Source organism: Stegodyphus dumicola, chromosome 3 (genome assembly GCF_044657685.1).
Source record: "Stegodyphus dumicola isolate Sdum_Otavi_A_Nest chromosome 3, ASM4465768v1".
NCBI lineage: Eukaryota > Metazoa > Arthropoda > Arachnida > Araneae > Eresidae > Stegodyphus > Stegodyphus dumicola.
This window is the reverse complement of record NC_140770.1, coordinates 246,940,534-246,955,999: the sequence shown is the minus strand read 5'-3', so window position 1 is coordinate 246,955,999 and position 15,466 is coordinate 246,940,534.

The following is a 15,466-nucleotide window of genomic DNA, read 5'->3' as shown; positions in this document are numbered from 1 at the left end:
TATACACATTACACATGGGGAAAACCACGAAAACGCCCATGCAGCCAGCCCATTCGCGGGATTCGAACCTCGGACCGAACTACCAGTGTTCAGCGACTTTACTGCTCGACCGCTGGTCGGCTAAAGCATAGTAATGACTATGTGAGGGTTGACATGTGGGTGAATGAAATGCTTAGTTCACAGATTTCATACATGTTATATTATAAGGCACAAGGTGTAATATCCCCAACACATACATTCCTTCTTTAACGATGAAGATTTTATTCTCATCATAATGACAAATATGATGACAATAATCACAAAGTGAAATGCTAAACAAATTTAGTTCAGACTGCATACAGTCAGCTACAAAAGTCTGTGTACAGACTAAGTGTTTTTTTTTAATTTAAAATTTAAAGCATAGAAAAATGTTTTTTAATCATTGCATATTTTTCTTCTATTAGCTAAAATTGTAAACTTAAATAAAAAAGTAAATAATATCAGTGTAATACTTTTTTAATTTTTTCAAAAAACTCAGAAATTCCATCCAATAAGTCTGCGTACACTTTCAAAAAAAAAAAAAAAAAAAAAAAAAAAGAGTAAAATATAAGTTTTTTTACATTACTTCAATACTTTGTAGGATATCCTTTATTCTTCAAAACAGCCTGCAGATGTCTGGGCATTGACTGAACTAGTTTTTAAGTGTCATCCGACATAAATTTCGCCCATTCTTTCTACAATTTACTAATTAGCTCATTTCGCGATGTAATATTGTGTTTTCGAATTCGTTTCTCCAATTTTGCCCACAAATGTTCGATTGGATTGAGGTCTGGTGACTGTGGAGGAGTACGCAATTGTCTTGGAGTGTGATAGAGGAGATATTCCTTCACAATTTTAGCTCTATGTTTCGGGTTGTTTTCTTGTTGGAAAATAAAGGTATTAGAAAGGTTTAAATTTCGGGCACTGTCTCGTAGATTTCTCTTCAGAATATCCAGATAAACATACTTATCCATGACTTTATCAATAATGTGAAAATTTCCATCTCCTTTCGACGACGTACAGTCGGTCACAAAAGTATTCGAACACCGGTACCCATTCAGAAAATTTACTTTTCCGTTGAGAAACAAAATTGTCTCCAGAGTCCATCTTGGTTCGATAGAAAAAAAAAACAAAAGGATGGCTCATGTCCAAAATTGGCTAGGTGCATCAAACAAAATACAACATGACCTATCTGGGTGAGATGGGAAACAAAATGGCTGCTCACGTGATCCATTATTGCGCTCAGAGAAAACGCAAAGTGTGGCTGCGGCTCGTCTCGGTTCGCGAAGAGTGAAAACCCAAAACGGTCTGCAGTGTCTATCTTTGTTGGATGAGAAAACAAAAGGATGGCTCATGTCCAATTTATTTAGGTGTGGGAAAAAATATAGCGTGACCTATCTGGATGAGATGTCTCCAGCGATCCAGTATAGACTTTTTCCCCATCTGCAATAGGTGACATCTATAAACAATTTTATTGAAATCTCCTCGAAATATAAGAAACAGCTAGCTCGTGAAATTGTAAGGTATTCCCAAAGAATTCCACTTCTTGAAGAAGGAAAAACATCCTAGCTGCAGATGAGGTAGAGAGAGAGAAAAAGCATGTTGCACCATGGAGAGCCCGCACGCTTCTGAACAGAAAACGTGGAATGCTTTTATAGAAAAGAGTTGAAAGTGAAAGTAAAAGCCGATTGGAAATTTTTCACTTGGTTGCCGACTGGGAAAAAATTTTCAGAGCTCAGAAAAAAAATTCTGAGATGTAAAAAAAAAAAAAAAAAAAAAAAAAATTTTTGTTAATTTTTATCATGTCTTCTAGACATGATAAAAATTAACCCTACCCCCCTTTTGTGTGGGAATGTTGTCTCACTGTTTCTAAAAATAGACCATGACTCATTCTAGGAATTATATGTTTTAGAAAGGATGAGTCATAGTCTTTGGGTTTCTCCATTCCAAAGTAAACAAAGTGAAGACATCAAATTAATAGAAAAAAAGGAAGAGTTTTTTTTTTTTTTCAGCTTTGGAAATATTTTTCCCATTAAACAGCCAAGAAATATTTCCAGCCAATACAATTTCATTTTTACTTTCACTTTCAATTCATTTCTTATATCTATAAGAACATTTCATGTTTCTGTTCAGATCAGTGTGGGTTGTTCAAGATGCAGCAACTCTACTCCATCCCACAACCAGGAAAAAAAAAAGATGTTCTTTCATGAGGAATTCTTTTGGCTTTCGAAAACAATGATGACATGATGATTGTAATACATTTCTGTTCTCATGTCCCATGCTTGACCTCAGAATTATTTCCAGAACTCTGAAAATTTTTCCTAGTCAGCTCGATGACCCAAATTTCGTATATTTATTTTTTAAGCCACTCGAGTTTCGACTTCCCATCCGCGTGTGCTGTGCATTCAACCTGGAGACACATTCCCTGAGCTCTAAGAAAATGTTTCCCAGCCCACTCAATCCTTGAAATGGATTTAAAAAAATTCTTTCATACATTTTTAAAGCTCAAGCGTGTTAGGTGTCATGGAAAGAACGTTTTTTCCCCTGAGCTCTAAGAAAATGTTTCCCAGCCCACTCAATCGCTGAAATGGATTAAAAATAAATTCGTTCCTATATGTTTAAAGCTCAAGCATGTTAGCTCTCATGAAAAGGGCCTTTTGTTTCCCCAGCCCACTCAATAGCTGAAATGAATTAAAAACAAATTCTTTCATACATTTTTAAACCTCAAGAGTGTTAGCTGTCATGGAAAGAGCCTTTTTTCCCCTGAGCTCTAAGAAAATGTTTCCCAGCAGACTCAATCGCTGAAATGGATTAAAAACAAATTCTTTCATACATTTTTAAAGCTCAAGCGTGTTAGCTGTCATGGAAAGGGCCTTTTTTTTCCAGCCCACTCAATCGCTGAAATGGATTAAAAATAACTTCTTTCATACATTTTTAAAGCTCAAGAGTGTTAGCTGTCATGGAAACTGAAATTTATGTCATGGTTTGTGTCTCACACGTCGTCAACGGTATGGTTTGAGGTGAAAATTGAAAACCCGGTATGAAAAATCTCTTTAAGTTCACTTTAGAAGAAGCTGTGGGATAGAGAGATTTCGTCATGGAAAAATGTCTTTCAATGTCAGTCATGGGAAAATGTCTTTCAATGTCCGTCATGGAAAAATGTCTTTCAATATCATGACATCTCCTTTCAAATAGGATTGAAGGATTTTTCTTAAACTATGTTGAAATCTTGATCCATCCAAATTACAGATGGGAAATTCTGATCCATGGATGGATCATCCAATTTCGCTAGAACCTGATAAACGGTTGCTGATGAAATCCAAACGAAAACCCTAGCTTTTCAAACAGGAAACATTTTCCCCTAAACGTATTAATGATTTCTATTCTATGAGACATTAAAAAGTGGAAAGAAACTTGTGTTCACAGAAGCTCTTTCTAGAAGAGTGGTCCTAGGTCCAGATGAGATAGAGAAAGAGAAAAAGCATGCTGCACCTTGGATAGCCCGCACGGTTCTGAATAGAAAACGTGGAATAGTTTTATAGAAAAGCGATGAAAGTGAAAGTAAAAGCCAAATCGTCTTGGCTGGGAAATTTTCACTTGGTTGCCGACAGGGAAAAAATTTTCAGAGCTCAGAAAAAAAATGTGAGATGTAAAAAAAAAAAAAAAAAAAAAAAAAAAAAAAAAAAAAAAAAAAACCACTTTTTGTTAATTTTTATCATGTCTAGAAGACATGATAAAAATTAACCCTACCCTCCTTTTGTACCCCCTTTTGTGTGGGAATGTTGTCTCCCTGTTTCTAAAAATAGACCATGACTCATTCTAGGAATTATATGTTTTAGAAAGGATGAGTCATAGTCTTTGGGTTTCTCCATTCCAAAGTAAACAAAGTGAACACATCAAATTAATAGAAAAAAAGGAAGAGGTTTTTTTTTTTTTTTTTTTTTTTTTTTTTAGCTCTGGAAATATTTTTCCATTCAACAGCCAAGAAATATTTCCAGCCAATACAATTTCATTTTTACTTTCACTTTCAGTTCATTTCTTATATCTATAAAAACATTTCATATTTCTGTTCAGATCAGTGTGGGTTGTTCAAGATGCAGCAACTCTACTCCATCCCACAACCAGGAAAAAAAGATGTTCTTTCATGAGGAATTCTTTTGGCTTTCGAAAACAATGATGACATGATGATTGTAATACATTTCTGTTCTCATGTCCCATGCTTGAACTCAGAACTATTTCCAGAGCTCTGAGAATTTTTCCTAGTCCACTCGATGACCCAAATTTCGTATATTTATTTAAGCTACTCGAGTTTCGACTACCTATCCGTGTGTGCTGTGCATTCAACCTGGACACACATTCCCTGAGCTCTAAGAAAATTTTCCGAGCTCACTCAATCGCTGAAATGGATTTAAAATAAATTGTTTCATACATTTTTAAAGCTCAAGAGTGTTAGGTGTCATGGAAAGAGCCTTGTTTTTCCCTGAGCTCTAAGAAAATGTTTCCCAGCGCCCTCAATCGCTGAAATGGATTAAAAATAAATTCTTTCATACATTTTTAAAGCTCAAGAGTGTTAGGTATCATGGAAAGAGCCTTTTTTCCCCTGAGCTCTAAGAAAATGTTTCCCAGCAGACTCAATCGCTGAAATAGATTTAAAATAAATTGTTTCATACATTTTTAAAGCTCAAGCGTGTTAGCTGCCATGGATGAAATGGATTTAAAATAAATTGTTTCATACATTTTTAAAGCTCAAGCGTGTTAGCTGTCGTGGAAAGGGCCTTTTTTTTCCCAGCCCACTCAATCGCTGAAATGGATTAAAAATAAATTCTTTCATACATGTTTAAAGCTCAAGCGTGTTAGCTGTCATGGAAAGAACCTTTTTTTCCCCAGCCCACTCAATCGCTGAAATGGATTAAAAATAAATTCTTTCATACATGTTTAAAGCTCAAGCGTGTTAGCTGTCATGGAAAGGGCCTTTTTTTTCCAGCCCACTCAATCGCTGAAATGGATTAAAAATAAATTCTTTCATACATTTGTTTAAACCTCAAGACTGTTAGCTGTCATGGAAACTGAAATTTATGTCACGATTTGTGTGTCACACGTCGTCAACGGTATGATTTGAGGTGAAAATTGAAAATCCGGTATGAAAAATCTCTTTAACTTCACTTTAGAAGAAAGTGTGGGATAGAGAGATTTCGTCATAGGAAAATGTGTTTCAATGTCTTTCAATGTCCGTCATGGGAAAATGTCATCTCCTTTCAAATAGGATTGAAGGATTTTTCTTAAACTATGTTGAAATCTTGATGCATAAAAACCACGGATGGGAAATTCTTATCCATGGATGGATCATCCACTTTCGCTAGACCCTGATAAACGGTTGCTGATGAAATCCAAACGAGGGGTCCTAGCTTTTCAAATGGGAAACATTTTCCCCTAAAAGGAGGAATGATTTCTATTCTATAATGGATTTAAAAAAATTCTTTCATACATTTTTAAAGCTCAAGCGTGTTAGGTGTCATGGAAAGAACGTTTTTTCCCCTGAGCTCTAAGAAAATGTTTCCCAGCCCACTCAATCGCTGAAATGGATTAAAAATAAATTCGTTCCTATATTTTTAAAGCTCAAGCATGTTAGCTCTCATGAAAAGGGCCTTTTTTCCCCCAGCCCACTCAATAGCTGAAATGAATTAAAAAAAAGTCAAAAATTGTCAAAAATTGGAAAAAAGCTTGTGTTCACAGAAGCTCTTTCTAGAAGAGTGGTCCTGGGTCCAGATGAGGTAGAGAGAGAAAAAGCATGCTGCACCTTGGACAGCCCGCACAGTTCTGAACAGAAAACGTAGAATACTTTTATAGAAAAGTGTTGAAAGTGAAAGTAAAAGGCCAATCGTCTTGGCTGTAGAATTTTCACTTGGTTGCCGACTGGGAAAAATTTTTCAAAGCTCAGAAAAAAATTTTGAGATGTAAAAAAAAAAAAAAAAAAAAAAAAAAAAAAACTTTTTGTTAATTTTTATCATGTCTTCTAGACATGATAAAAATTAACCCTACCCCCCTTTTGTGTGGGAATGTTGTCTCACTGTTTCTGAAAATAGACCATGTATACCAATATACTACAAACGGACTTGAACGCCTGTTCTCAGTATGTAGCTATACAAATTTGAAGGTAAAATTAAAAAAAAGACATCTTTTTGGGGAAAAGGGAGTAAATTTGTATAGGAATATACTACAAACGGAATTTAAGGCCTGTTTTCAGTATATAGCTATACAAATTGGAAGGTAAAAAAAAATAAAAAAAAAGACATCTTTTTTTTCGGGGGGGGAAGGCAGTGAATTTGTATAGGAATATACTACAAACGGACTTTAAAGCCTGTTTTCAGCATATAGCTATACAAATTGGAAGGTAAAAAAAATTTAAAAAAAGACATCTTTTTTTTTCGGGGGGGAAGGCAGTGAATTTGTATAGGAATATACTACAAACGGACTTTAAAGCCTGTTTTCAGCATATAGCTATACAAATTGGAAGGTAAAAAAATAAAAAAGACATCTTTTTGCTGGGAAATTAAGTGAATTTGTATAGGAATATACTACAAACTGACTTTAATGCCTGTTTTCAGTATATAGCTATACAAATTGGAAGGTAAAAAAAATAAAAAAAAAGATATCTTTTTTGGGGAAAAGGAGTGAATTTGTATAGGAATATACTACAAGAACATCAAGAAAAGAACATCATGGGTCCAAGAATTGAAACTGAAAGTCCAAAAACGAAATGTTAACGACTGGGAAGAAAATTTTCAAAGCTGAAAAAAGATTTAAAAGAAAGAAAAAATACTTCCTTTTTCTTTCTTAATTTGATGTCTTCATTCTTTTGACTTTGTAGAAATAAAAAAAGTGAAGACATCAAATTAAGAAAGAAAAAAGGAAGGTTTTTTTTTTTTTTTTTTTTTTTTTTTTTTTTTTTTTAATGTGTTAAAATTTTTACAGAGCTCTGAGAATTTTTCCCAGTCGGTTTCTAGAAGCAACTCGTTAATGTATTTAAACCACTCGCGTTTCAGTTTCAGATCAGTCTGTGCTGTGCACTCAACGTGGATACACGCTTCTCACTCTCCTGGGAAGAGCTTCTGTGAAGGTATGTGAACATTTTTTCTTACTCTTTTGTATTTCTTAGACTACAAATATTTATTGAGTCACCCATTTTATAGAAATGTATTCTTATTTCCTTTCAATACTTTGAGGTAGGGTAATATTTTTCCCCCTGCTACTGTTTTTGTTTTCCAAGGCTAGAAATGTTTTACTCAATAGCTGTTTTTATAGAAAACATGCTATTATTTCATATACTGATATATTTTGTGAAACTTTAACAAATTCCTTTCAAGAAGCCAAGATCATGTGAGCCACAGCTGGCTAGACACGTCAGTGTAATCGGATCACGATTGTTCCATCCTATACTGATATATTTTGTGAAACTTTAACAAATTCCTTTCAAGAAGCCAAGATCTCGTGATCCACAGCTGGCTAGACCCGTCAGTGTAATCGGATCACGATTGTTCCATCCTATACTGATATATTTTGTGAAACTTTAACAAATTCCTTTCAAGAAGCCAAGATCTCGTGATCCACAGCTGACTCCATTAGTCAGGAAAAACGGATCACGATTTTATCAATCGTATACTAATATATTTTGTGAAACTTTAACAAATCCCTTTCAACAGGGCAAGATCTCGTGATCCAAAGCTGGCTAGAGCAGTCAGGATCAACGGATCACGATGGTTCCCTCGTATACTGATATATTTTGTGAAACTTTAACAAGGCAAGATCTCGTGATCCACAGCTGGCTAGACTAGTCAGGATTAACGGATCACGATTTTATCAATCGTATACTGATATATTTTGTGAAACTTCTTTAACAAATCCTTTTCAATAAGGCAAGATCTCGTGATCCACAGCTGGCTAGAGCAGTCAGTATAATCGGATCACGACTGTTCCCTCGTATACTGATATATTTTGTGAAATTTTATCAAATGACTTTCAAGAAGGCAAGATCTCGTGATCCAGAACTGACTCAATCAGTCAGGATTAACGGATCACGATAGTTCCATTGTATACTGATATATTTTGTGAAACTTCTTTAACAAATGACTTTTAAGAAGGCAAGATCTCGTGATCCAGAGCTGACTCAATCAGTCAGGATTAACGGATCACGATTATTCCATTGTATAGTGATATATTTGGTGAAACATTTTTAACAAATGACTTTCAAGAAGGCAAGATCTCGTGATCCACAGCTGACTAGACACGTCAGAATTAACGGATCACGATAGTTCCATTGTATACTGATCTATTTTGTGGAACTTTAACAAATCGTTTTCAACAAGGCAAAAGATCCCATGATCCACAGCTGACTCCATCAGTCAGAATAACGGATCATGATGGTTCCATCGTATACTGATATATATTTTGTGAAACGTTAACAAATGATTTTCAAGAAGGCAAGATCATGTGATTCAATAGATTTGTTCAATCGTATACCTGGCATATTCTGATAAAACAACAGAATGATCCAATTTTGAATACGATCCGAATATGTTTTTATAAAATCCATTTCATATTTTGTTAAACGTGAACGACTGACTTTCAAGCTGGCTGCATGGGTGTTTTTTTTCGTGGTTTTTCCCCATGTGTAACGTGAATACGAGCCAGTTTCCCTTCCAAAGTCCTCCACGAAGGCATTTCTTAAGGCAAATAGCCCTCAAATGCTTTACCGTCCTCCGAATCGACTTGACCTCTCTCCAACTTCCACGGTGTCATTTGAATTATCGAGTCGGCTGTTGGAAAAAAATGTCTGACAGCTGAAAACAATATCTCCACACACCTTCACAAAACCTCTTTCCAGGAGGAAGAAGCGTGTATTCAGCTCCAGTGCACAGCACAGACTGATTTAAAGCTGAAACGCGAGTGGTTTCAATAGATGAGAACCCTCTATAGAAATAATTTGAATATATCTGGTTTTGTGAATCAAGCCGACTGGGAAAAAATTCTCAGAGCTCAGAAAAAAATTCTGAGATGTAAAAAAAAAAAAAAAAAAAAAAAAAAAAAAAAAAAAAAAAAAATCTTTTTGTTAATTTTTATCATGTCTTCTAGACATGATAAAAATTAACTCCTTTCTCTTTTTGTCTGGGAATGTTGTCTCAGTCTTTCTAAAAATAGACTATGACTCATTCTTGTGGAATTCTGTTGGGATTTTACTTTCGATTGGCTTTTGACTTTGTTTCAATTCCCCAGTTATCTATAAAAGCATTCCGCGTTTCACTTCAGATCCGTGTGGGCTGTGGCAGAGGCAACACGTCTCTCTCTTTACCCAATCTCATGATATTCTTTAAGAATTTCTTAGCCATTTGTCAAAGAAGGGGACTATAATTGAAGAATTTATGAATTTGGGAACATGTCACCCATGGCAAATCTAAAATCTTGGAAGTGGATACTGGAAAGCCCCGCTCTGATTATAATTCTGAGTTCTAGCATGGGACATTTTTTAAATCAATAAGCTAAACTATTCCGCGTTTCACTTCAGATCCGTGTGGGCTGTGGAAGAGGCAACACGTCTCTCTCTTTACACAATCTCATGATATTCTTAAAGAATTTCTTAGCCATTTGTCAAAGAAGGGGACTATAATTGAAGAATTTATGAATTTAGGAACATGTCACCCATGGCAAATCTAAAATCTTGGAAGTGGATACTGGAAAGCCCCGCTCTGATTATAATTCTGAGTTCTAGCATGGGACATTTTTTAAATCAATAAGCTAAACTATTTTTCTAGTCTCATATTCTCTCGTGACTAGGGTTCCAGATTTGGGTAGAGAGAGACATGTTGCCTCATCAACAGCCCGCACTGTTCTGAACAGAAACGTGGAATGCTTTTATAGAAAAGTGAAGAGTTGAAAGTGAAAGTCGAAAAACGAAATGGGATCGGCTAGGAAAAATTTCTCAGAGCTCAGAAAAAAAATCTGAGATGTAAAAAAAAAAAAAAAAAACTTTTTGTTAATTTTTATCATGTCTTCTAGACATGATAAAATTAACTCCCTTCTCTTTTTGTCTGGGAATGTTGTCTCACTCTTTCTAAAAATAGACAATGACTCATTCTTTCTAAAGAATAGATTTCCAAGAAAAGATTGGATGAGTCATGGTCTATTTTTAGAAAGTGGGAGACAACATTCCCATACAAAAGGGGGGTGAGTTAATTTTTATCATGTCTAGAAGACATGATAAAAATTAACAAAAAGTTTTTTTTTTTTTTTTACATCTCAGAATTTTTTTCTGAGCTCTGAAAATATTTTCCAAGCCGATCTCATTTCGTTTTTCGACTTTTACTTTCAAATCTTCACTTTTCTATAAAAGTATTTCGAGTTTCTGTTCAAAACACTGTGGGCTGTTGAAAAGGTAACACGTCTCCCTCTCTAAATTAATGGGGAATCCAAGATGTTCTAAAGAAGAATTGTTTGAGAATCTCTTAACCTTTCTCAACTTTAGAAGAGCTAGCTGGATATTTCTTCATTTCTTTTTCAAGTATGGGTTCAAAGGATTCTTTTAAATAGTTGCAAGTAAGACGTTGTATCATTTTCTGTTGATCATGAATCTATTAAAAAAATTTCAATGCCTAGTTTTAGGGCTACCTATACCCAACATGATTCATATGTTTTACTCTACGTTTTAGATGAGACCCTCTCTTAAAAACATGATTTTCCTATTCAAAGTTGAAATGATTTTCCAAAAGCTTGATCCTTTTTTAAAAAAAAACATGTGTGTTTGTGTAGGTGTGGTAGGACGGTGAGCTTTCTTTCTTACGAGATAGTCATCTCCACGAGATGTGTTTTGGATATCTTCTCCACCCTCTCGTGGTCACTGAAATCTCGTGATGGCTCAAGTGAAAAGGGTTCGTTTATTTTGACTCACAACCACGTTATATTTTTTTGGATATCTCCTCCAACGACTCGTGGAACTCTTTTCCCTGAAATGAGGTATGTTTAGCAGCGCACGCCCTCTGAAGTGAAGCTCGGAATACTTTGACAAATCCTGTCGAGTGGATTCTGAAACCATTTTTAAAGGATCTCAGAGAAACACCCGATGATAAGACGATACCAACGTGTCGTTTTTCAGAAAGCATGAAGGTGGCTCATGGTGAGAGATGAGGTGGTAAAATAGTTTTTTTTTCTTAGAAATTTGAAAAAAAAATATAGAGTAGTAAGACACAGTCTCTTTTTTCGAAACTGAGTAGGAGGGTCATTTTGAGATGAGCTGGAAAATATTTTCTGAGAGATTTGAAAAAAATTTTTAAAAATAAAAAATATATATATTATATAATATATATATTATATAATATATATTATAAATACTTTTTGTTCATTTTTATCATGTCTTCAGACATAATAAAAATGAACGACATCTCTCTTTTTTTCTTTGAAACCTCTCTCAACCTATCTCGTCCTGTTTCTCAAGTAACATTCCTTTCCTGAAAAGCTAATTTCTTTAGAAACCTGAGACAACTCCTTTCCTGAAAAGCTAATTTCCTTAGACACGTAAGACAACAGGTAGAGACATCCTTCGAACCAAAAAGAGAGTAGAGATCCTTTTGAATAATGTCGAATAGACAAAACACGAGTAGCCATTTCAGTTCTATGTTTTTTTTCCTAGGGACGATCCACGAAAGGGTCCTCTTTTGTTCACGAAGCGTGGTTCACCCATGAATGAAACACGTAGGCTCGAAACTTTCTAACATCTCTACCTCCACGATGCAGTTTGAAAGGAAGGTGACCCACCCATCACCCCAGCTATGAAATGAAACGTCAAAACAGTGCACACGTTCTAGAATAAGAACCCTTGTAGACATTTGGGGGCTCTACAGCACAGACTCAACAGAAACAAAACGATAGAAACTTTCATAGATCCCAGAGAGTGGATGCTTAAAAATAAGGTGATGTCTCGTCGATCAAATCAGCTGTAAATAAATGTCTAAGAGCTGTGAAGAATGGATGGCCTACCTTCACAAAAGCTCTTTCTAGGAGGGAAAAGTATGTATCCAAGCAGAATACACAGCACAGACTGATGTTAAGTCGAAACTGGAGTGATTTCAATACACAAGTATGAATTCGTTCTAATAACCCTTTAGATAGGTCTCGTTTGACTCATCGAGTCGAGGGGGAAAACATTGACGTGTTGCCTTTCCAACAGCCCACACTGTTCTGAACAGAAACCTAGAATGCTTTTATAGATAAGAGAAGAATTGGAAGTGAAAGTAAAAAAACGAAATCAGATCAGCTGGGAAAATTTCTGAGCCGGGAAAAAATTCTGAGATTGGAAAAAAAAAAAAACCCCTTCCTTTTTTCTTTTTTAATTTGATGTCTTCACTTTTTGACTTTCTACAAGGTCAAAAGAGTGAAGACATCAAATTAATAAAGAAAAAGGAAGAGTTTTTTTTTTTCAATCTCATAATTTTTAGTGAGCTCTGAAAAATTTTTCCCAGCCGATCCCATTTTGCTTTTTGACTTTCACTTTCAATTCTTCTCTTTTCTATAAAAGTATTCCACGTTTTTGTTCAGAACAGTGTGGGCTGTTGAAAAGTAACATGTCTCCCTCTCTCTTTACCCAAATCTGGAACCCATGATGACCTTAAGAAGAATTCTTTAAGATTCTCTTACGATTCCTGAACCTTAGAGAAGCTGAATGTTTCTTTTTCGTATTTCGAAGCTATTGATGGATCAAAGAAGAAGATTTCAATGGAATGACTTCATCGTTCTAGGATAGAATATTTTTCGAAATCTCTTCCTACTTTCGTCTACACAGAAATGCTTTCAACGAAAGTTAGGTCCTCTTTTACATTTCCTTTTTAAATAGTTGTTCAAAGGGATTTTCGTTCTGCTGATTCAGGTTTCCCGCGCTTCACGCTACCCATCCTCACCCATTCCTAAAGGATCTCAGAGAAAATTGAAAGGGAGATCGCGGAAAAGAAATACCCTCCAGTGAACACAGTTCCAACGACAGTGGATAGATTTTTTCGGTCCTTTCAGAGATATCCCCGGTGACCGATAGGTTGTTCAGCCACATGGGTGTCACGAAAAGGCACACCATGCCTGTTTCCCTCCCTAAAATGTTTCTTCGGAAAAGGGAAAGTTTTTTTCCCACCCCTTTGGAGATTCCTTTTCCGAATCGATACCCAAACCCATCGGCAAGAAAAATAAATTTTTTTAAGAACCTTTCTACTCTTGAAACCCAATATAAGATACGTATTCATTGTAATATTTTTTAATAAATTATGCATACATGTATTTTACGAGGTTATTTATTGTTTCTTACAATGCTTCGTGAATCTTACGTAAAGTAGCTTGGAAGAACCGTATTATTATTTCTTTCTTCTAACCTCTTACAACTATATTGTTTAAAGTTTCTAAGGAATTTCTAATACATTGTGTATTTAGCTAAAGCCTGTGACAAGATGAGTTTAACTCCCCAAAACAATTTATATATAGGCAGTTTGAGTTAGCTGGATCCGTGGAAATAATTAGATAATATTTATGTCACGTAAATATTTGCTAACACGTGTTTCGTTTCCTTCTTATCATGCTATTTCAACCATTTTGTTTAGCAATGATCCATCTCAAATAAAAAGGATTTGACAAGACACAAATAGTATTTAAAAGATTGATGAAATAACACTAAAGTCTCATGTTGTTGGAATCACTTAAGAAATTTAGAGTTTACAGACTAGTTCATCCAATTTGTTAACAATATTAGAATGAATACGTATATTTGTAATATATTTCAGAAACGGCAAATTCTTAAAAAAATTTATTTTTCTGGCCGATGGGTTTGGGTATCGATTCGGAAAAGGAATCTCCAAAGGGGTGGGAAAAAAACTTTCCCTTTTCCGAAGAAACATTTTAGGGAGGGAAACAGGCATGGTGTGCCTTTTCGTGACACCCATGTGGCTGAACAACCTATCGGTCACCGGGGATATCTCTGAAAGGACCGAAAAAATCTATCCACTGTCGTTGGAACTGTGTTCACTGGAGGGTATTTCTTTTTCGCGATCTCCCTTTCAATTTTCTCTGAGATCCTTTAGGAATGGGTGAGGATGGGTAGCGTGAAGCGCGGGAAACCTGAATCAGCAGAACGAAAATCCCTTTGAACAACTATTTAAAAAGGAAATGTAAAAGAGGACCTAACTTTCGTTGAAAGCATTTCTGTGTAGACGAAAGTAGGAAGAGATTTCGAAAAATATTCTATCCTAGAACGATGAAGTCATTCCATTGAAATCTTCTTCTTTGATCCATCAATAGCTTCGAAATACGAAAAAGAAACATTCAGCTTCTCTAAGGTTCAGGAATCGTAAGAGATTCTTAAAGAATTCTTCTTAAGGTCATCATGGGTTCCAGATTTGGGTAAAGAGAGAGGGAGACATGTTACTTTTCAACAGCCCACACTGTTCTGAACAAAAACGTGGAATACTTTTATAGAAAAGAGAAGAATTGAAAGTGAAAGTCAAAAAGCAAAATGGGATCGGCTGGGAAAAATTTTTCAGAGCTCACTAAAAATTATGAGATTGAAAAAAAAAACTCTTCCTTTTTCTTTATTAATTTGATGTCTTCACTCTTTTGACCTTGTAGAAAGTCAAAAAGTGAAGACATCAAATTAAAAAAGAAAAAAGGAAGGGTTTTTTTTTTTTTTTCCAATCTCAGAATTTTTTCCCGGCTCAGAAATTTTCCCAGCTGATCTGATTTCGTTTTTTTACTTTCACTTCCAATTCTTCTCTTATCTATAAAAGCATTCTACGTTTCTGTTCAGAACAGTGTGGGCTGTTGGAAAGGCAACACGTCAATGTTTTCCCCCTCGACTCGATGAGTCAAACGAGACCTATCTAAAGGGTTATTAGAACGAATTCATACTTGTGTATTGAAATCACTCCAGTTTCGACTTAACATCAGTCTGTGCTGTGTATTCTGCTTGGATACATACTTTTCCCTCCTAGAAAGAGCTTTTGTGAAGGTAGGCCATCCATTCTTCACAGCTCTTAGACATTTATTTACAGCTGATTTGATCGACGAGACATCACCTTATTTTTAAGCATCCACTCTCTGGGATCTATGAAAGTTTCTATCGTTTTGTTTCTGTTGAGTCTGTGCTGTAGAGCCCCCAAATGTCTACAAGGGTTCTTATTCTAGAACGTGTGCACTGTTTTGACGTTTCATTTCATAGCTGGGGTGATGGGTGGGTCACCTTCCTTTCAAACTGCACCGTGGAGGTAGAGATGTTAGAAAGTTTCGAGCCTACGTGTTTCATTCATGGGTGAACCACGCTTCGTGAACAAAAGAGGACCCTTTCGTGGATCGTCCCTAGGAAAAAAAGCATAGAACTGAAATGGCTACTCGTGTTTTGTCTATTCGACATTATTCAAAAGGATCTCTACTC